The 21,273-nt window shown below is 46.2% G+C and overlaps 1 long non-coding RNA gene across 1 annotated transcript in view; it reads left to right on the forward strand.

Annotated features, from left to right (window-relative positions):
* Positions 1 to 21,273, forward strand: part of LOC137518343 (uncharacterized) — a 60,208-nt gene that overhangs the window by 30,502 nt on the left and 8,433 nt on the right. The gene's annotated exons all lie outside the window — the stretch shown is intronic.

Below are 21,273 nucleotides of genomic sequence, written 5' to 3' on the forward strand. Positions count from 1 at the left end.
CAGAGAAACTGAGGAGCGCGTGAGTTTGCCCAGCATGAGTTTGTCAGTTAGGGAGAGCAGGGCAAAGGCATAGACCATCTCTTATTTATTTTCACACTACCTGACACGGCTTCCCCTACTATGGGTTACAGTTACAAAGGTCTGTCAGCGTTAGTTCAGGGGACAGACGGAAACAGGGAACAGTGACATATGGATATTTAAAAATCAAGACAGAAAATAAAAAAATGCACTGTGAAACTTTTGTGTGGTTTGTATAATTACTGTGGGGGTGATTAAAAATTATATGTTTCGCGATAGTGGTCCTTTAAGGGGGCAGAGACTGCTGGTACAAAACAGGTTAATACATAGAAAAACATTTTGAAAAAACATTTTTTTCTTCTTAGCTACAGTATTAAGCTTATCTAATGCTGCGCATACACGCTACGTTTTAGTACCGTGTATCGAGCCGCTGGCTCGATTCCGGCGCGTCCCCGCTTGTCCCCGTGGCCACCCGGATCGAATCCCACTCGTCCCCGCGGGCACTTCTTATCTTCTGCTCGTTTTTTCCTATTGTCCTGCCCGCCGGTATCGAGTGGGGAATCTATCCGGCGGGGTATCAGACACGTCGGAAATTATCAATCAAGCCATCAGCGGCTCAATACATGGTACTAAAACGTACCGTGTATTCCCAGCATAAGCATTCAAATAGCCAAAATCTTCCTATGGATAAGATAAGGACTCTATGACCAAAGGAAGGGGATTTGCTGTGCTGTGCTGTGCTGTTTGTTGTGGGAGGGACAAAAAGCTGAGGCAGTGGGGAAAGGAAATAACACAGAGCTGGGATGAAAAACAAAAAGAAAGAAAAGGGCAGAAGTGATGTCACTTTTGGCATCACAGAGAAATGGTAAAGATGAAAACCAGCAGAAATATTATTTATCTTATTATCATTTTCATATCACATTTGTCCTAAACCTGACAGTGAACACTAAAAAGAACAGGGCAGGTAAGGGCCCGTTTTCACTAGGAGCGGTGCGATGTGGCTACATAGCCGCATTGCACCGCACCGCGGGTGTCCTGAAACACATGCAAGCCAATGGAAGAGTTTCCACTGCGTGCATGTTGTGCGGAGCGACCCGAGAATCTGCAGCATGCTGCAGATTTTCGCACGGCCGCATCCGCCCACAGCCGCGTCCCATCTCCTCCATTGGCTTCCGCATCGGGAGATGCGGAAGTGACGCGGGCGGCGGTGGAAGTGATGCGATGCGGCTAGGTAGCCACATTTCCATCACTTTAGTAGTGGAAACCATCCCTAAGCTAAATTACTTTATTTATTTCAGTTGATTTGGAGTTGTATCCCTCTTTAACTGTCAGTTCAACAGACAAACAGCAACAATGTATGATGATCCTAGAATCCTATATGCAAATCTTACTGCTAGCAAGTGACAATTCTCATCAAAAATTAGCAGGATAGCCAGGCAATTTGTATGGCAATTTGTATTGTTTAGAAGGAAATACATATGTCAGCCTCCATATTCCTCTCACTTCTGGTCCCCTTTAAGAGCTGTAATACATATCATGTATACCTGTCATCTCACTGCTTGATTCTCTATATATTCCTATGAAGGATCCAGCAGGGGGTGCACCATAACAATAAGAACAGTAGCACTGTACCTGCACTAGACTTGCAGCAAGCTGCATCGCTTGTCATGTTACTCCACTTAATCTGATTCAACAGATCAGTGGTTTGCATTATTCATTGCTAATAAAGTGGTTGATTGGAGACCATACCACTAAATTCTCAGATCTGAAACATACAAAACCAGTAATAGTTGGAACAAGCTGCTTAGTGCGGCAACCAATCAGATTTCAGACATGAAATCTGGTTATTTCCTATACTCCATTCTGACTCATTTTCATAGATCTTACCATGGTGAGATGGTTGTCATTGTCTTTGTTTTCAAACAGGACATATAGTATCCCTGATTAATTCCTCTGTTTATCCACCTTTTCAGTTCAGTGGAAAAAAAAAGTTCATCTGTAGGCCTGGATTTCCATATTTCTGCAGCAGGAGAGTCAGAGGAGCCATTAAATTAGCCATGCCTATCCGCCTGCTCTGACATCTGTATAATACCAACCATCTATTCTTCCTTCCAGCCAAAGGACAATGACAGACACCTCACAGGGCATGGTGGGACCTGTAGCTGCGTAACAGCTGGATAAACTGTAGCCCAAACTAACCAGGAGAGGATCAGTTTTTAATCAAACCAGTGTTGCATCTGTGATTTGCTTTATTCTCGGTCCTCCACACGTGTTTCCAATGTGTTTTAACAAGTACAAAACACATTTTTTTGCAAGTATTCAAGCACAGTGGGCACTGAACAGGCAATGCCCCGCCCCCCGTGGCAGCGCCATCCCTTCCCCTACACACACACAGCACCGCAGACGACTGCCTGGTGGATCAGGCGCCCCTGAGCAGCTCCTTACACAAGTTTCAATATTGTAAGTAGCTCATGGAGCAGCTTACCCGTTACGCTGCTTGCATTGCCCAATGCAGCCAGTCATACTAAATTTCCTATCTTTTCAGTCCACATCAAAAGAAACAATTTGATTGCTACAAACTCCAACCAGGGCCGGTTCTAGACTTTTTGCCACCTGAATCAATACTTTGTGAGGATGCCCCCCTCACCTCGACGTGTGTGCAAAGACAGACCAGAGAGGCAAGGCAAATCGGACTGTTCAGGGCCGTGCTAAGGCAGAGGCGAGAGAGGATTTAGCCTCAGGGCGCAGTGTAGGAGGGGGCGCACAACTTACTCAGCTATCATACCCCTATTGTGTTTGAAATAGAGAGAAATAAGAAAAGGGGATACATGGCAGTGATTGCAAGCCAGATAACTAGAGATTAAGGTGTTGAGGGGGATGGGGGCCCTGGGGCACCTCTTAGTCTAATAGCAATCGGTGTGTGACGGCTGGGGTGGGAGGGATGGAGGGGCGCACTTTAGTGTCTCAGCCTTGGGTGCTGGAGGTCCTTGTCCCAGCTCTGGGACTGTGCATTGCAGGCACTGACACTACGCTTACCTCCCTCTGCTTCCTCCAAGACAGCATCTCCTCCCTGCTGGCCAGCAGCCTCTTAGCTCTGGGATTATTAGCCCATACATGGAGTTCTGCTTCTTCTCTCGCGGCACCTCATGTGACCCGGCAGCATGTAACAGGTCACATAAGGCACCACTGTAGCCATGGATACAGGACACTGGATGGGTAGATAGAGATCCCATCACTGGAACGCTGCGAGCAGGTGAGTAAAGTGGCGCTGCGCCTCTAAGGAAGGGGAGAGGGGGACATCTGGGGAGGGGAACCGCCTCTTGCCGCCCTCTAATTTTGTTACCCCCCTGAAGCACGTGATTTGCATTGCTTCATGGAAGAACCACAATCATTTTATAATGTATGCTAAGGTTTGTTTTTATTTTATATCTTTAGTAAATGCACCAACCCAACATCACTTTCTCTGCTTAAAAGGTCATGCAAAGGGCATGCTTAGCTATGTTGCCTCTTTATCCTATTAGACGTGACATGAAGTTAGCCAGGCCATTAATAAATCATGCCCTAACAAGGAGGTGTAAATGTGTTTTTATTGCTTACTGTATGACTCCCGTCCAAATCAGACTTTCTCCTAAACGGAGGAATCACGCTTCCTAAGGTCTGATGACAGAAGAATTATAAACTGTCTCTTTCTATTTCAGCCCCCAGACCTTTCTATGAAGGCACACATGGTTTCACTTACTCCTGCAATTACTTCCCAGTTGCTTTTAAAATTAATCAAGAAATCTTAAGAAGCAAATATGGCTTCGAGCCTTTCCCAGGGGGCATTGTTAGGCACATATAGCATGGTTTCCCCTTTTGGACATTTGCGTGATATACAGTGTAACCAGCTCGCTGAAATTTACAACCAGGAATTTTTCTAACCTCAGAATGTGCTGTTTCCCCAGTCCAAGTTTGACACATGCTATTTAGTCTCTGAACATGCAGTGTGGTTAGGACCAGTTAGGGAATTATTGTGATGAAATCTAGATGGGACGTATTTCTCGCTATGATGATACATGATCATCCAGCGCTTCAATGCTCCGTACTGTTAAACTTTGTCAGATCAACTTGCTAAATGGGAAAAATTGCTGAGGAATTTATTTTGGATGTAGGCTAGCAGATTATTAAACAATATCACCATTTGTTTGGTTAATGTTATAGGTATTCCTGTGACTATTTATCATTCAGTGGTCTTGCAAAAATAATACATCCATGGAACAATAACTAAGTGAAATCAAAATTTGCTAAAATTGCTTACTCCTATTTTAAATAGTTGTAATGTTAAAGGGTACCTGAAGGGAAAAAAAGTGTCCAGAATCGCACCGCAGTGTAAATTGGACAGCAAGCCATTAAAGAGATAGTCGGGCTTCCCCGTATTGAAAGTTCAGTTCCAGCTTCCCCACACTCATAGGTTTCTGTATTTTCAAATTAGAGGTTTCTGTATTTTCAAATTAGACATTAAGTTACCTTCACCTTGGGCACCTGAGGGACTCAAAAAATGTATAGATGTACTGGGCGATTTTTCATAGAAAAAAAGCATCTCTGAACCATATATAGCTCTTCGTACCTTAAAGAGAACCTGTACTGAGTAAAATTATTTAAAATAAACACATAAGGTAACTTCAGATGAACATTACATAGTTACCTTGCCATCAGTTCCTCTCAGAAGCTCACCATTTTCTTCTGAAAATGATCCCTTCCAGTTCTGACAACATTTTGTCAGAACTGAAATATATCAGTTGCTATCAGTTGTATATCGGTTGCTGTCAGTTACAGCTGAGAGGAGAACTGATGTGTCCATATTTCCCTATGGCTCAAGTGGGCGATATTACAGTTTAACTGTGTGCTGACCAGGAAGCTGTTATGGGGTAATGGCCATTTTCAAAATGGAGGACGGAAAATTCCATTGATCGCAGTGGACAAACAGGACACAGAAGAGGAGAGAGAGATTGAGGAGCAGACTACACAGCAGGTAAGTATGAGTTGTGTATAGTTATTTTGACTTTTAATTTTCACTACAGGTTTTCTTTAAGGACCGGGGATGGTTTCCAAGATCTGTGCTGCGTGGGCTCTCCAGCCCACAGCACAGATCATATAACAGGCAGGGCGATCAGACTTCCCCCCTTTTTCCCCACTAGGGGGATTTCCTGCTGGGGGGGGGTCTGATTGCCGCCGGCTATCAGTGTGTGGCGGGGGGGGGGCTCCTCAAAGCCCCCCTCCGCATCGATTATCCGCCTCGCTCCCTTTCCCTCTCTCCCCTCCTTCCTATGGGCGGCACAGGATGGCGATCCGTCCTGCGCCGCCTCTGATAGGCTTCAGCCTATCAAATGGCGGCTATCCCCGACCAATCAGAGGCCGGGGATCGCCTATCTCCTTTACGGCACTGCTGCGCAGCAGCGCCGTATGATGTAAACACAGGGGATTTCTTCCCCGCGTGTTTACATTTAGCCTGCGAGCCACTATCGGAGGCTCGCAGGCTGTTCACGGAGACACCCTCCGTGAACTGACATGGGGTTTCCATGTAATTCCACTTATGACCTGTCGTCGCCTATCGGCGTTAGGCAGTCGTTAAGTGGTTACCTGAGGCGGCGCAGAGAGGGCAGGTGGGACACAGAGACATGTTTCCTGGTTCCTAACATGCCTCTGTATCCCTTATCTAAAGCTTCCTGCCCCCCCCCCCCTTGCGCCGCACAGTCACACCCCGAAATTGCAGACATGCAGCTTGTTCGCAATCTCGTGGGGGAAGGGGCATCCTTTGCAGGAGGCACTGCTCCAAAAATGCCCACTCTGGGCATCACAAATTCCCCCTCCCTCCTCTCACTGGCCCTTCTCCGCCTATCCCCCGCCTGTTCCCCACCCGTTTCCCGCCTTACTGAGCTCTGTGCTTCTCCGATGAGAGCACAGAGGAATGCAGCGCCGTGACCCCTCAAACTGAAACGTAAGCCATTACAGGCTTCAGGGGATCAGGGAGCAGCGGAATGGATGCTACCTGATCCGGCTTGCCCCTCGGATCAGAGAATATGTTTTTTATACCAAAAAATTCAACTCGGATTCTCTTTAAAGGGACATCGAGCACATCTCATGGGCATGCCTTTAAGACTCCGACCAGTACTGCAAAGTACTTAAAGATGCATACCTTTCTGTAGCTTGTGCTCTTTCATTTGAATCGCCATTCTACACCAAATAGTTTTCGTTCGATTTCAATTTAAAAATTGCAGCTGCCATCTTGGCTATGTTATAACTTCTGGGTCACCCCTGCCTTCTCTGTTAGAGAAGTGCATCACTGAATGAAGCAGGAAGAGGAAGTGACACGCATGGCCATTGCAAGAGGCTCCTCCAGAGGGGTCATAGCATGACTTTGTTGGAAGTCGTCTGGCTTAAAGGCATGCCCATGAGAGGTGCTCAGAGTCCCTTTAAACATCTAAATTACTGGGTCAAGGTCTTAGCAAGTAATTCTATGGATCTGATAAAGGGGATAGAGGAAAGGTGAAACACTGTGAGAAGGGTAATCACAGGTGAACAATGGTGAGAGATGTAGCTTAAAATAGTTCTCAAAGGGTATTATGCATTTAATTTTAAGAATCCCCTTCCAGGGTTTAAATATTTGACACCCTGTCCTAAATGTGGGGATCCTTCCTCAAACCTTCAATCATCTCTAATGGCAATGCCAAAAGATATAGCTGAAAGTATGGAAGACATGCTCTACCACTTCTTCACTTCAGGGGGAAATTACCCCATGGGTAGTTTTGTTCCATTGCTTGGACCCCTCGACCTCTTAGAAGAATGTCACTCTGCAAATGAAAAATTACCAAAAAGTAGGTGAAAAAGTGAAGTAAAAAATATTCTGAGTATTTTCAGGCTTGCTGGTGGCTTAAAAGGCATTTGTGATAAGATGTGAACATATCACCTAGAAAAAAAACTTAGGAGAAAAAGTGAACTGGATCAGGCCCTTCATAAAGAACTAAAGGACATGATCTGCGCATGGATGAAAAATGTTTTAGCCATTTATTTAGGAAAGGGTTCTTTACAGTAAGAGTCATTAAGATGTGGAATGCATTGCCACAGGAAGTAGTTATGGCAAATTCTATATCTGCATTTAAAGGGGGCTTAGATGCTTTCCTTGCATTGAAAGACATCCATGGCTATAATTACTAGGTAATGCCCAGTAGTGTTGATCCAGGGATTTTATCTGATTGCTATCCCGATTGGAGACGGGAAGGAATTTTTTTCCCTTCTGGGGCTAATTGGACCATGCCTTGTAAGGGTTTTTCATCTTCCTCTGGATCAACAGGGATATGGGAGGGAGGAGGCTGGTGTTGTACTGTACTTTGTTTTCTGGTTGAACTCAATGGACGTATGTCTTTTTTCAACCCAAATAACTATGTAACTACTGTATAATATAATATAATATAATTTGAGAAAAATGGTTATGTGTTGGCTTTTGTATGACCCCTGTTGGATTGTCAGGTCTTTTTTGTTTACAAAAGACCAAGAAATGGAAAAATCTGGAGATTGCGTTTACGGTGCTAATCTAAGGTGTGATGTACAAAACTAATGTGTTTTTCATGCTGTTTTATGTATGCTTTGCTGATGTATCTCATTATCATTTATGTCAACGTGTATGTGCACAGTTGGGGTGAAGCATACTTTTCATTGCCTGTGTGCTTCTCTGTACCCTACACAATGAAAACATAATGTGCAGCGCTTGTCTCGAACTGCTACGTTCCTGCTGTCACAGGGAATGCAACAGCCCCCGTGAACGTGGTCTAATAGTTAGAATCCCCCAGGTCAGGATCTAAAAATCTTAATGTGACTCTTTTAATTTAAGTTTGGATAGCATGACATTTTTATTACGGTACTTACTGTGTCCTGACTGTATGGCCTGATAAGAAGGACATAGAAAGCGTCAAATAAAACTTTTTAAAGACTGTGGAGGCATTGAAACAACACTGTTGATCATCACTGTTGATCATTTTCTATCCCCAGCTGTATGGAAACATAGAGGCCTTAGGGTGGTAACAGGGCCCTGACCTTGAGCGACTGCAGCTTAAGGGAGCACCTGGTCAAGAAAAAGTAATGGTACAGAGAGCACATGGCAATTTCACCATTACTAGTGCTGGGGGGGGTGTTGGCGCCACAATCATTACTGTGGTAACACATGCTTTCCTGCATGTTATCATAGCAACATGCATTACCAAGGCACTAGTAACAGTAAATCGGTCGTCATGCGCACCCAATCAAGCCCTTGCGACTGAGATTTTCCAGCAGACTGGATCGATCCTTTTGACTAACGTCAGCCAGTAACCGATTAAAAGATTGATTGGCCGGCACTGATTCTCTTCCGATTCAATAAAATTATCAAATCGGAAGATTGATCGCCTGCAAAATCAATTAATGTATGGGCACCCTAAAAAGACTGTAATTCAGACAATTAAAAGAACTACTTGTTTAGCTTTTAAAAACTGGGAGATGCTAAAAAGGAGCAGGAAGATAGATACAATTATTTATCTCATCAGTTTATTTTCAGTTAGTTCAGGTTTGCTTTAAAGTGCTGCATAATATTTCAGCGCTATAAATGTGGTAGTTAGTAGACGAATAGTTAGAGGCAGCACCCAACCATCTAGATGCGACTAGTGTTGGGCGAACATCTAGATGTTCGGGTTCGGGCCGAACAGGCCGAACATGGCCGCGATGTTCGGGTGTTCGACCCGAACTCCGAACATAATGGAAGTCAATGGGGACCCGAACTTTTGTGCTTTGTAAAGCCTCCTTACATGCTACATACCCCAAATTTACAGGGTATGTGCACCTTGGGAGTGGGTACAAGAGGGAAAAACATTTTAGCAAAAAGAGCTTATAGTTTTTGAGAAAATCGATTTTAAAGTTTCAAAGGGAAAACTGTCTTTTAAATGCGGGAAATGTCTGTTTTCTTTGCACAGGTAACATGCTTTTTGTCGGCATGCAAACATAAATGTAATACATATAAGAGGTTCCAGGAAAAGGGACCGGTAACGCTAACCCAGCAGCAGCACACGTGATGGAACAGGAGGAGGGTGGCGCAGGAGGAGAAGGCCACGCTTTGAGACACAACAACCCAGGCCTTGCATGAGGACAAGAAGCGTGCGGATAGCATGCTTTGTACCGCCATGCAGTCATAAATGTAATAAAGATAAGTGGTTCAACAAACAGGGACCACGCGGCAACGCTAACCCAGCAGCAGCAGACGTGATGGAACAGGAGGAGGCGCAGGAGGAGAAGGCCACGCTTTGTGAGACACAACAACCCAGGCCTTGCATGAGGACAAGAAGCGTGCGGATAGCATGCTTTGTACCGCCATGCAGTCATAAATGTAATAAAGATAAGAGGTTCCATAAACAGGGAGCGGCAATGCTAACTCAGCAGCAGCAGCACACGTGATGGAACCGGAGGAGGCGCAGGAGGAGAAGGCCACGCTTTGTGAGACACAACAACCCAGGCCTTGCATGAGGACAAGAAGCGTGCGGATAGCATGCTTTGTACCGCCATGCAGTCATAAATGTAATAAAGATAAGTGGTTCAATAAACAGGGACCACGCGGCAACGCTAACCCAGCAGCAGCAGACGTGATGGAACAGGAGGAGGCGCAGGAGGAGAAGGCCACGCTTTGTGAGACACAACAACCCAGGCCTTGCATGAGGACAAAAAGCGTGCGGATAGCATGCTTTGTACCGCCATGCAGTCATAAATGTAATAAAGATAAGAGGTTCCATAAACAGGGACCGGCAACGCTAACCCAGCAGCAGCAGCACACGTGATGGAACAGGAGGAGGCGCAGGAGGAGAAGGCCACGCTTTGTGAGACACAACAACCCAGGCCTTGCATGAGGACAAAAAGCGTGCGGATATAGCAGCAATGCTTTTTGCCGCCATGCAGTCATAAATGTAATACAGATGAGAGGTTCAATAAACAGGGACCAGAAACGCTAAACCATCCCAGATGTTCATTGGTCATGTTACTTGGTTGGGGTCCTGGAGTGTTGCGTAGTCGTTTCCAATCCAGGATTGATTCATTTTAATTTGAGTCAGACGGTCTGCATTTTCTGTGGAGAGGCGGATACGCCGATCTGTGACGATGCCTCCGGCAGCACTGAAACAGCGTTCCGACATAACGCTGGCTGCCGGGCAAGCCAGCACCTCTATTGCGTACATTGCCAGTTCGTGCCAGGTGTCTAGCTTCATGCCTGGTTTCAGGTCCAGCGGTGCCAGCCACAAATCCGTCTGTTCCTTTATTCCCCTCCAAATTTCCTCCCCTGTGTGCTGCTTATCCCCAAGGCAGATCAGCTTCAGCAACGCTTGTTGACGCATGCCAACAGCTGTGCTGCACTGCTTCCACGATCCTACTGCTGCTGGTGCTGGGTTAGCGTTTCCGGATGAGGTACAGCTTTGAGATGCGTTGGAGGAGAAGGAGTCAGAGAGGTAGGTGCTGCTGTTGTTATCCAGTGGGAGGGACGGCGGTGCAGCTGTTTGCGGCGTGGGCAACACCCGCGCCGTAGCAGGTGAGGAATCGCTGCCAGGCTCCACAAGGTTCACCCAGTGCGCGGTAAGGGAGATGTATCGACCCTGGCCGAACGCACTCGTCCAGGTGTCAGTGGTGAGGTGAACCTTGCAGGCAACGGCATTCTTCAAGCTTCGGGTTATTTAGCTGACCACGTGCTCATGCAACTCAGGCACTGCAGAGCGCGCAAAGTGGTAGCGGCTGGGAACCACGTAACGTGGGATGGCCACTGACATCATGCCCTTGAAGCTGTTTGTCTCCACCACTCGATATGGCAGCATTTCGCAGGCCAGAAGCTTGGCTATGCTGGCTGGCTGTTACTGCCACGGCCCGGGGGTCATTTGCTGGCAATTTCCTCTTGCGCTCAAACATCTCAGAGACAGACAACTCAACCGTAGGGCTGCACACCGAAGGGCTGTTGGTTGTTGTGTTTGATGAACACTGGGAGACCTCAAGAGCACTAGTCCGGAAAGTGACAGTGTCAGCATCGTCTGATGTTTGTGAATGTTGTGAACCACGCAATGGCTGGTCTACTGCTGCTGCTGAGGCGGGGCTGGTGAGTCTGGTGAACCCAAGGGAGGCAGTGTTGCTGGTGGTACCCTGTCCTGCCGCGTTTGCCCACAGAGTGGGATGTTTGGATAGAATGTGGCGGCTCATGCTGGTGGTGGAGAGGTTGTTAATACTTTTCCCCCTGCTCAGGCGGGTCTTGCACACCTTGCAAATCGCCATGGTAACATCCTCAGTGCAGTCTTCAAAGAAAGCCCAGACTTTAACTGGCTGAGGACTCGGACCTCGTGCGTGATGTGCTGGTGCTGCTTAACCCACTGCTGGATGCTTGAGAGGTCATCCAAGTAATTATCTGGTCCTGTTCTTTTGGATCTGTGAGGGTTGTTGTCCTGGACAACATGGGCGGTATTGAGTGGGTTTTCTTGGGTGCTCCCCTGTGGCCTGTACGTGAACCGTCAGGGGAAACACCTCTTCCCTTGCCCCTCCCTCTTTCACCGGATTTCTTCCTCATTTCACTTATCCTTAAAGTACACGCTGACTGGCAGCAGTACAGTGGCAGTACAGAAATGCTATACAGTGGTGGGTGAGCGGTGTACCACTATTGTCAGCAGCGACACAGAGCACAATGCTATACAGTGGCGGGTGAGCGGTGTACTACTGTTCCCAGCAGACACAGAGTGGAAGTAAACACAATGCTATATAGTGTGGCTAAGCCGTGTACACAGAGTGGCATTAAACACAATGCTATATAGTCTGCTATATAGTCACCGAACAGGGTGATGTTCTGCAGAACCCGAACAGTGGCAAACACTGTTCGCCCAACACTACTGGGAGGGAACGCAGATTTTAGTACCTAAACACACGATACAACATGTTTTCCGGGGTCGGACTCTGAGGCACATACAGATGGTCCTGATCATCATCCTCATCATACAACTCTTATCCTGAGTCTGACCCACCCACCACCTCTGCCACCCCAACATCCCCAGACACAGACCCCTCATCGTCCTCAACATTAACTTGGGATGCTGGCCTGAGCCAGACCTCCTCCTCCACATCAGGCCCCATCATCTCCTCAATGGCAGCCCTCATTAATCGCTCTGGCGACGGACCGATGGACACAACGTTCTCCTCCGGGGAGGGCTGCTGCTGACCACTGGCTGCTGGGGTGGATGTTATAGCTTGCGTGGGGCGTTGGCTGTTGCTGTTGTTGGGAGTGCTGCTCACAGCGGAGGTCTCTGGGGAACTCATGTTGAGCTCATATAGTGGTTGACGGTGAGTGGAGTATTACTGATCCCAGCAATATACACACTGACTGGCAGAGTACGCAATGCTATATAGTGTGGCTGAGCGGTGTACACAGAGTGGCAGTAAACACAATGCTATATAGTCTGGCTGAGCGAGCGGTGTACTACTGTTCCCAGCAGAATCAGAGTGGCAGTAAACAATGGTATATAGTCTGGCTGAGCAGTGTACACAGAGTGTCAGTAAACAATGGTATATAGTCTGGCTGAGCCGTGTACACAGAGTGTCAGTAAACAATGCAATATAGTCTGGCTGAGCGGTGTACACAGAGTGTCAGTAAACAATGCAATATAGTCTGGCTGAGCGGTGTACACAGAGTGTCAGTAAACAATGCTATATAATCTGTCTGAGCGGTGTACACAGAGTGTCAGTAAACAATGGTATATAGTCTGGCTAAGCGGTGTACACAGAGTGTCAGTAAACAATGGTATATAGTCTGGCTGAGCGGTGTACACAGAGTGTCAGTAAACAATGGTATATAGTCTGGCTGAGCGGTGTACACAGAGTGTGAGTAAACAATGGTATATAGTCTGGCTGAGCGGTGTACACAGAGTGTCAGTAAACAATGGTATATAGTCTGGCTGAGCGGTGTACACAGAGTGTCAGTAAACAATGGTATATAGTCTGGCTGAGCGGTGTACACAGAGTGTCAGTAAACAATGGTATATAGTCTGGCTGAGCGGTGTACACAGAGTGTCAGTAAACAATGGTATATAGTCTGGCTGAGCGATGTACACAGAGTGTCAGTAAACAATGGTATATAGTCTGGCTGAGCGGTGTACACAGAGTGTCAGTAAACAATGGTATATAGTCTGGCTGAGCGGTGTACACAGAGTGGCAGTAAACAATGGTATATAGTCTGGCTGAGCGGTGTACACAGAGTGTCAGTAACCAATGGTATATAGTCTGGCTGAGCGGTGTACACAGAGTGTCAGTAAACAATGGTATATAGTCTGGCTGAGCGGTGTACACAGAGTGTCAGTAAACAATGGTATATAGTCTGGCTGAGCGGTGTACACAGAGTGTCAGTAATCAATGGTATATAGTCTGGCTGAGCGGTGTACACAGAGTGGCAGTAAACACAATGCTATATATAGCGTGGCTGAGCGAGGTGCACAGTGGCAGTACACACAATGCTATATAGTCAGGCTAAGCCGTGTACACAGAGTGTCAGAAAACACAATGCTATATATAGCGTGGCTGAGCGAAGTGCACAGTGGCAGTACACACAATGCTATATAGTCAGGCTAAGCCGTGTACACAGAGTGTCAGAAAACACAATGCTATATATAGCGTGGCTGAGCGAGGTACACAGTGGCAGTACACCACAATGCTATATATAGCGTGGCTGAGCGAGGTGCACAGTGGCAGTACACACAATGCTATATAGTCAGGCTAAGCCGTGTACACAGAGTGTCAGAAAACACAATGCTATATATAGCGTGGCTGAGCGAGGTACACAGTGGCAGTACACACAATGCTATATAGTCTGGCTGAGCCGTGTACACAGAGTGGCAGTAAACACAATGCTATATATAGCGTGGCTGAGCGAGGTGCACAGTGGCAGTACACACAATGCTATATAGTCAGGCTAAGCCGTGTACACAGAGTGTCAGAAAACACAATGCTATATATAGCGTGGCTGAGCGAGGTACACAGTGGCAGTAAACAATGCTATATATAGTGTGGCTGAGCGAGCGGTGTACTACTGTTCCCAGCAGCGACACACAATGACTGGGGGGGACCCTGGCTAGCGTGGCTGGAGAGCGAACTACCCTGCCTGCCTACCCAAAGCTAAACCCACAGACAAATGGCGGAGATATGACGTGGTTCGGGTATTTATTTACCCGAACCACGTGACCGTTCGGCCAATCAGAGCGCGTTCGGGCCCGAACCACGTGACCCGTTCGGCCAATCACAGCGCTAGCCGAACGTTCGGGGAACGTTCGGCCATGCGCTCTTAGTTCGGCCGAGCACCGTCAGGTGTTCGGCCGAACTCGAACATCACCCGAACAGGGTGATGTTCTGCAGAACCCGAACAGTGGCGAACACTGTTCGCCCAACACTAGATGCGACGTGCTATTGCTCGTTGTCCCTCTGTCTCCAGGAACAGCAAGTAGAAATTCCAAGAGAAGAGACCCAGCACCGTTTCCAAGTGTATTATAAGCTCTTTTATTTATTTAAAGCATTAGAAAGACAAAAAGGGCAAATCTGTGTGACGTTTCGAGAGGCGACTCCTCTCTTTCTCAAGCTGACAAGCCCTCTGAATACATGAAACACAATGAGCCTTAAATAGTCCTTGCTCCACTAGGGAGCCAATCAGAATGGTCTGGACACCCTGTCAGCAACCAATTAGGTTAATCTGGTGGAGGACCTGATGGGGAACTACATCTATTTATACACTCCAATCATTTTAAAATGGCCACTGGAGGGCCGACCAATGAGGGTAGAGCATGTTCTGAATAGAAAAAACGTCATTCAACCGTCACGCGGAAATCCGCATTGAAAATCCGCATGTGGGTAAATTCAATGCGTATGCGTAAAAACGTACGCGTAAAAACATGTTTCAATCCAATTACCACGCGGAAATCTGCATTGGAGATCCGCATATGGTTAAAGTCAATGCGTATGCGTACAAACGTACGCGTAAAAACCCGGAAGCAAAAAATCGTCTAAGCCATAGACGTTTCAATCCAATCGCCTATACCGGTTACGCATTAAACTTATCTCTTCATATTAAAAAGTGTACATGCTCCTAACCCTAATAGGAATGAGTGTCAACAATATATAGTAAGAAAATCTGAAAAAAGGAAAAAAGTTGAGGCGGACTCCAGTCTGGGAGGGTGAGATGTGATTATTGTCTTTGTTGCCATGTTCGGTGTCTGGCCGCCGCTGTGGGTGGCCGCCAGACACCTAGCGTTATTTTTGTCACTTTTTTCCTTTTTTCCGATTTCTCTTACTATATATTGTTGACACTCATTCCTATTAGGGTTAGGAGCATGTACACTTTTTAAAATGAAGAGATAAATTTAATGCGTAACCGGTATAGGCGATTGGATTGAAACGTCTATGGCTTAAACGATTTTTTGCTTCCGGGTTTTTACGCGTAAAAACCTGGAAGCAAAAAATCATCTAAGCCATAGCCGTTTCAATCCAAGTAAGAGAAATCTGAAAAAAGTAAAAAAATTACAAAAATAACGCTAGGTGTCTGGCGGCCACCCACAGCGGCGGCCAGACAACGAACATCGCAACAAAGACAATAATCACATCTCACCCTCCCAGACTGGAGTCCGCCTCAACTTTTTTCCTTTTTTCAGATTTCTCTTACTATATATTGTTGACACTAATTCCTATTAGGGTTAGGAGCATGTACACTTTTTAATATGAAGAGATAAGTTTAATGCGTAACCGGTATAGGCGATTGGATTGAAACGTCTATGACTTAGACGATTTTTTGCTTCCGGGTTTTTACGCGTACGTTTGTACGCATACGCATTGACTTTAACCATATGCGGATCTCCAATGCAGATTTCCGCGTGGTAATTGGATTGAAACATGTTTTTACGCGTACGTTTTTACGCATACGCATTGAATTTACCCACATGCGGATTTTCAATGCGGATTTCCGCTTGACGGTTGAATGACGTTTTTTCTATTCAGAACATGCTCTACCCTCATTGGTCGGCCCTCCAGTGGCCATTTTAAAATGATTGGAGTGTATAAATAGATGTAGTTCCCCATCAGGTCCTCCACCAGATGGGAGGGCCTACAAGCAGGAACTTAACCTAATTGGTTGATGACAGGGCGTCCAGACCATTCTGATTGGCTCCCTAGTGGAGCAAGGACTATTTAAGGCTGATTGTGTTTCATGTATTCAGAGGGCTTGTCAGCTTGAGAAAGAGAGGAGTCGCTTCTCGAAACGTCGCACAGATTTGCCCTTTTTGTCTTTCTGATGCTTTAAATAAATAAAAGAGCTTATAATACACTTGAAGACGGTGCTGGGTCTCTTCTCTTGGAAGCGCTATAAATGTGAGCAAATTATTTTAGCGAGCTTCCTTCTCAAAGCAATTTGAAGTCATGTGATTATTTTCATTGCCTCGTTAATAGAGCATTAACATTTTATTTCCGAAGGTGTTTTCCTAGGTCTACATAACATGGTAAATACGGCTTGCTACATGTTCGGCGGTAGAAGCCAAGGTTATTGTGTATTTATCGAATTCATTGGACAGTTTCCCAAGAGAGAAATGAAAATGTGTACTGGTTTAATTACTGCTACAATAATCCTACCAAGCAGATTCAGCACCATTAATAGGTATAAACAAAGCCGTGGTTTGCCAAAATCACAAAAATAGAGCTCTTTTATTTAGTGAGGGTGTCGGCTGACTTACTGTATATACTCAAGTATAAGTCTAGAAATTTAAGTCTGATTCACTTCATAAAAGTATAGGGGTGGACTTATACATGACAAGAGCGGGCAGCACACACCAGGGTCAATACAGAGGGTTCTGAATACCACATTGGGTGGGAAGCGAATACGCCGAAAGGGGGTTGTAAGTGGATTAGGACCCTCCAGAAGTAAGTGTAACCTCTTGTACCTGGTCTGCCTTTTATCCAGAAATAAACAAGAATCTTACAAAACCACTGAGAGCATGCCTGTTTTTATCTTGTTGCACCTTGAGTGCATATACAGGTGGTGATACAGTGGAGAGAGACACACCAGTAAGAAGCATTTAGAATAACTAATCTGCGCTGTGACCTATCACATCATTACTATCTATTTGGATACAAGGATCAATCCTCACACAGCTGCAAAGTTGTTGACCTTGCTGCTTACCCAGTTGGGGCGCCTCAGTTAAGCGTACCACATTATACATGAGTCACAGGCAACACTGAGCACACTGAGTTATCTGTGTACTAATAGTGACATTCCCATTTGCTGCAATTTACCCTGTGGTAAGTGATACTTTGAGGAAAGGAAATGCCAAGAAAACACAGGTCTGAAAGTTCTGGCCACAACAATTAACAAGGAAAGGGGCAGGGGGAAATACTGGGCTGCACAGAAGGTAGTGAATAATTACAGCACTTCGTGGTCTGGAGGAGGTTTTAGTTGCACTTAAGAGACAGGAGGGGTTAATGGCTGCAATACTGTATGCAGCACAGTCATTAACCCCTCTTGAGCCCCAAGTGCAGCCATTAACTTTGCTGGGTAGACTTATACTTGAGTCTATAAAAAATTCCAGCTTAAGAGGGTTGAATTTTGGAGTCGACTTATACACAAGTTTGACTTGCATGGTATATTACTGCTCAGCTCATTGCTGAAAACTATGTAAAGATCATGCTATACCTAATTTATGGCCTAACACCAACCTTCATACTATGCCTTAAAGGATACATGAAGTATTGCAGCTTTACTTACCTGTCGCTTCTTCCAGCCCCTAGAAGTTTCTGTGTCCCTCGGCTCAGTTCTGCAGTCATCCAGTCGTCAGCTGTCCCATCTGTAGTGGCTACCGACCCGGCTGGACCAGGGAACCTAATCACAGTAAACGGCACCATGAACAAATAAAAATACATGAGGATTCTCAATGACAACATCAGGCAGTCTGCAGAGAAACTTGGCCTTGGGCACCAGTGGACATTTCAGTATGACAATGACCAAAAGCACACAGCTAAAGGGGTGAAGAAATGGTTAGCGGACAAAAACATTAACGTTTTGGAGTGGCCCAGCCTCTCCGGACTTGACTCCTGAGTCCTGACTTGAATCCATTTGAGAATCTATGGAGGGAGTTAAAGATCAGGGTGATGGCAAGAAGACCCTCCAACCTGAAAGGTTTGGAGCTCATTGCTAAAGATAAATGGGCAAAAATACCTGTAGAGACATGCAAAAAGCTGGTCTGCAATTATACGAAGCAATTTAATTGCTGTAATAGCTAATAAAGGCTTTTCTATTGATTATTGAGAAGGGTATGAATTTTGGACTGGACACTTTTTGCTCAAATGTAAATAAAAGCTGAGGATTTTTTTCCCCCACAATAATACTTCTTGAACATAGTCTTATTATCTTTTGGGAGACACCTAAATCATTTCCCGTCAAAAAATTACTTGCTGGTTGAATAAAAGTAACTTTAAGTCAAAATTTTCCCGGGGTATGAATAATTATGGGCAGCGCTGTATATATGTAACAGTTGGGTGCTGCAACTCAGACATCTGATTATTAGGTGATCTGCAGTATCACCAATAATACAGACACTATACCTGATTATGTGGTGATCTGCAGTATCACCAATAATACAGACACTATACCTGATTATGTGGTGATCTGCAGAATCACGAATAATGCGAGTATAGCTGGTCAAGATACTGAGAGAGTTGTGTATTGGTGCAACCGTAACTTTATTAGTATTGAGAGGCCTTACCAGAGGAGCTGGTAAGGTCCTAAAAGTATACTGAATGTATAAAATAGCACAGACCTTTCCAGAGGACTGGAATAGGTACAAACAGAAAGAGAATAGAAATATACAGACCAGTCCTTCACCAGAGGAGCTGGTAAGGTACTAGTGGAGTGAGTGACTGTATAGACTTGATCAGACCTTTCCAGTGGAGCTGGAAAGATGCTATCAGTCACTAATAGAGCAATAAGAGACTATCTCACCAGAGAAGCTGGCGAGCCAATAGTGCCTCACCAGTGGCGAGGGCCCACTGGTGAGTAGAAGGTCAGACAGGCCAAGTTCGGCAACAGAGAGGTAGTATCAGTACAGAATCGTAAGGCAGAAGGATAACGAGTAGACAGGCATAGGTTCAGCAACTAGTCAGATAGGCAGAAGTACATAAACGCTAACCAGAAAGCAAGGTCAGAGATATAGCCAGAATCATACACAGGTAATCAAATACAATTAACAATTCCTAGTCTTGGTGTGAAGTCCTTGGTTTCAACACCTGGCACTAGTCTAAGGTCTGAGCGCTTACACAAAGTATTCACGACAGCAGACAGGGAATGAATAAAGACTGGAGGCTTATGAAGAGGAGGTACGCTTCCAGCCACTCCCACCACGGAATCCGCCAATCCAAGCGGCGAGAGTCACCAGTGATGTCAGCCGACCGGCAGGTCAACTGACACGCCTTCTGCCCGCATAAAGGTCCTGTCTCCGCGCGCGCCCGTGCGAGACAGACACCCTATGAGCTGGAGACAACACCGTTCCCGGCGTGCTAGACGCCAAAGGAACGGATAACACTTGAGAACCAGAGAGAGTGGTGGCTGCAGACACCCCCTGCGAGTCAGCAGCCGCCATATCCATGCTTGTTACAGTACCCCCCCTTCTAGGCGTGGACTCCGGACACGCACCACCCAGCCTATCTGGATGCAACCTATGAAACTCCTCCCTGAGTTCCTCCGCATGCATGCAAGAGACTGGCACCCACGATCTTTCCTCTGCACCATACCCCCGCCAATGGACCAAGTACTGTACAGAATTGTGCACCAGTCGGTAGTCCAATATCTGTTCTATCTCGTATTCTGGTTCCCCATTAACTACCACAGGGGGGGGGGGGGGGGGGGAGTGAAGTCCACATATACAGCAGGCTTCAAGAGAGACAAATGAAAAGTTCTACCACCCCTGAAACTGGGTGGGAGCGAGACAACATAGGCAACGCTGTTGACCTTTTTGGAAATGGGGTACGGTCCTATAAATTTAGGAACTAACTTGAAAGAAGGCTGTCTCAAGGTCAGATGTCAAGTAGAAACCCACACCAAATTGCCTGGTGTGAATTCCCACTCCTGTGATCGTTTCCTATCCGTTTGTTTCTTTTGGGTAGCAAAAGCTCTCTTTAAATTCTCATTCACCATTCCCCAAATTTTCTTCAAAGTCCTCTGCCATTGTTCCAAACCTGGAAATGGTGAGGACACCACTGGTAGTGGTGAGAATTTCGGTGATCTCCCCGTAACAATCTGAAAGGGAGAAAATCCCGAAGAGGCACATTTCAAGTTATTATGAGCAAACTCAGCATAAGGCAAGAATTTGGCCCAATCTGTCTGGGTCTCAGCCACGTAACATCTCAAGAATTGCTCTAGCGACTGGTTGACCCTTTCGGTCTGGCCGTTTGTCTGTGGGTGGTAGCCGGAGGAAAATGATAACTTCATTCCCAAATGATGACAGAACGCTCTCCAAAACCGAGAAATGAACTGGACTCCCCTATCAGACACCACACTTTCTGGAATCCCATGCAGTCTAAAAATGTGGTGTATAAAGAGCTCTGCCAGCTCCTGGGCAGTGGGGAGTCCGTTCAAGGGAATGAAGTGGGCCATCTTGCTAAACCTGTCGACTACCACCCATATGACTGTCTTACCATCCGAGCTAGGCAATTCACCCACGAAATCCATGGACACATGGGTCCACGGTTGTTCAGGCACTGGGAGTGGCTGCAAAGTGCCCACAGGAGCCCTCCGGGATGCCTTACTCCTAGCACAGACGGAACAACTGCTCACAAAGTCTTTGCAATCTGAGACTATTGAGGGCCACCAGACACAGCGGTCCAACAACTCCTGTGTGCGGGCAATCCCGGGGTGACCAGCATTCTTATGGGCATGAAAAGCATGAAGAATCTTGAATCTGAACTGTAATGGTACAAAGAGAACCCCCTCTGGCTTCCCCTCTGGGACTTCCTGCTGGAATGGGCTTAACGTAGATACCCAATCCACCCAGGTATCTATCTCATGGGGTTCAGAGGTAGGCTCAGAGGTTCCCTTCACTTGGGCTTCAGTGGCGGCTATGGTAACCTTCTTCAAACAATGATGATGGCAGTAAGGAGACCAGTTTAATAACTGTCTGGAACTCCAGTCAATCTAAAGAGAATGTTTCTTTAGCCATGGCATACCCA

This window comes from Hyperolius riggenbachi, chromosome 5 (genome assembly GCF_040937935.1).
Source record: "Hyperolius riggenbachi isolate aHypRig1 chromosome 5, aHypRig1.pri, whole genome shotgun sequence".
Lineage (NCBI taxonomy): Eukaryota > Metazoa > Chordata > Amphibia > Anura > Hyperoliidae > Hyperolius > Hyperolius riggenbachi.